This window comes from Psammomys obesus, unplaced genomic scaffold, assembly GCF_907164565.1.
Source record: "Psammomys obesus unplaced genomic scaffold, mPsaObe1.curated_primary_1811, whole genome shotgun sequence".
Taxonomy (NCBI): Eukaryota; Metazoa; Chordata; class Mammalia; order Rodentia; family Muridae; genus Psammomys; species Psammomys obesus.
Window position 1 is genome coordinate 22,831,768 of NW_026596134.1, and position 2,499 is coordinate 22,834,266.

Here is a 2,499-nt window from a genome sequence, read left to right on the forward strand (position 1 = left end):
CCCTTATCATTCTTTCAAGCCTTGCGTGGGCTGTGATACGTTCAATTGAAGTCATTAGAAATGCAACGTGCCACCTAAAAATGAATTCTAAATTAGACCTGGGAATCCACCTCAATGCGTGGTACAGCACTTCGAGAACCCAGCACTGCAAAAAATAAGATAAAATTAGACGGCCCCATGTTTGAATCTTGATTCCATTCAGTTCCCAAAGTCTGTTGCATAGGTTTCCCTAAGCTTCAGTTTCCTCTTCTGCAAAATGGGGACAAATACCAAAAGCCATCCAATAGAGTAAATAGTGTTTGCATTAGGTGTGAACCAATAAAATAGGAGAGAGGACAGAGGCTGGGGAGAAGGTGACAGAGTCAGCTATAATTGCCAGCATTCTCATAATTCATAGCATATACAGTTGCTCTCTGGCGGCACCATGGGCCTCCTTGGAGGTGGCTTAGAAATGTGTTTATAATCTTCCACAGTGCTCAGAAAAGTGATTAGAAACTGGGTGGACACCTCTTTAAGTTATAGTGTTCTTGATTTTGTAATTCCCACAGAATACCTTACATTAAAACTGTTCTTTGGGACCTTGCACGGAGAAGACCTAGACCCCCTGCTCAGATGTAGCCGATTGGCAGCTCAGTCTCCATGTGGGCTCCCGAGGGAGGGGAGCAGGGGCTGCCTCTGTCATGAACTCGATTCTTGCTCCTTGATCACTTGCCCCTGGTGATACAGTCTTGCCAAGCCACAGAGGAAGAAGATCCAGGCAGTGCTGATGAGACTTGATAAGCTGTGAGCAGATGGCAGAGTAGGAGAATTGCCTCTTTCAGTGGTCTAAAGGAAGGGGATAGAGAAGAAGAGGGAAGGAGAATGGAACCAGAAGGAGTTGATGGATAGGGCTTCAATCAGGATATATAGTGAATAAATTGTGAAAAAAAATTTAAATAAAAAAAAAAAAACTGTCGTTTGGGCTGGAGAGATTGCTCAGTGGTTAAGAGCATTGTCTGCTCTTCCAATAGATCTGGGTTCAATTCCCAGCACCCATGTGGCAGCTCACAACTGTCTGTAACTCCAGTTCCAAAGGATCTGGTATCCTGACACCAATGCACACAAAATAAAATTAAATAATTAACACCCCCCCCCCAAAAAAAAAAAAAAAAAAAAAAAAAAAAAAAAAAAAAAACAACTATCTTTTCTTCTACAGAGTCCAAGGTGAGCCCTGATCTTGTCTTTGGTTTCTGGGCTTTTTCCAAAGGACTCCAGACAATTACTCTTGCCTTTTCTCCCCACTCTTACACACCCAACGTTAACCCTGGTGTCTGACCTGATCTCTGACCCAGAGGAAGTGCTCAGAACTCCAGAACGAAGGTCAGCAAGTTATTCCCGTAAAGGCCGAGGCACATGCAGTTCCTAACTGGTCCTGTGGTGAGAACATTTTCCTTGCTCATTCTTTCCAGCATAAAATGAATCCATCAGTAACAACTCCATGAAAAAGATAAACCACAACAGAGGCCCAAGTTCCTTCCTCCTGCATGGTCCTCTTAAGAGCGATCCTCAAACTGTCACTGAGGTGTTTGCTGAGCGTCCTGTCCAGGAGCACAGCCCTTTCTCCAGTGAAGCAGGGGCAGCAATCTGCAGGAATGCCGGGGAGGAGGGAGGGATGCGGGCCAGCCTCGGTTCCCAGAAACTACGCCTGCCGCTCTGCGATCTGGCTTCCCTGACTTCCTTCCCTACCGGCATCCTCCCCCTTCGCAGCGTGCAAAGGACCAGGAGGTGCTGCTGTTCTCCCCAAGCAGGTCCCCCTTCAAAGGGTCACGGGGGAATCTACCACTTTGTCCTCCAGAGCAGTATTCTGGTCCCTGCAGCAACCGCTGTCGAGGTTAACCTCAATCCGTTTCAGTGAACTTCCTAGAGAGACAGGTTTTCGCCATTAAGAGCCTGGGAACACGCAGACAGGCAGTCTCTTTGCGATGGAAGCTTAAAATAACAAGCTGACCTGATTTTCACCCTCTGTGGGGAGCAGAGGGCCTTTGCAGATGGAGAGACCTGGTCCTCGGTTTCCTGGAGACAATGTTTTCCACTCTGGAACCGTTTCTTTCCTTCCTCTTCCATCGTGGTTCTTCCTCATTTCTCAATCAAATCCTTCAGGGCTTGGAAAGGAAGCCCAGCCGGTAGAGGATTTATTAGCCTGTGCGTGAACACACACACACACACACACACACACACACACACACACACACATTGAGAGAGAGAAAGCACTAGAGGCAGGAGGATCAGAAGTTCAGGGGTCATCCATCGCCACATAGCGATATCCAGCCTGGGCTACAATGAAATCCTACTTCAAAAGGGATTGAACTTATCCCGTTAGAGCAATGTTTCTCAGCCTGTGGGTTACGACCCCCCAAGGGGTTCAAACGACGCTTTTCCAGGGGCTGCCTAAGACCATCAGAAAACACAGATATTTACCTTACAGTTCCTAACAGTGGCAACGTTACAGTTAGGAAGTTG

General features: G+C 47.0%; 1 long non-coding RNA gene across 1 annotated transcript; it reads right to left on the minus strand.

Annotated features, from left to right (window-relative positions):
• Positions 1-516: 516 nt before the first annotated feature.
• On the minus strand, positions 517-2,136 carry LOC129666054 (uncharacterized). Its single transcript, XR_008718479.1, has 2 exons — positions 1,316-2,136; positions 517-825 (listed from the first exon to the last, which is right to left on the minus strand). It is a non-coding gene; the product is annotated as an uncharacterized LOC129666054 (long non-coding RNA).
• Positions 2,137-2,499: the final 363 nt, after the last annotated feature.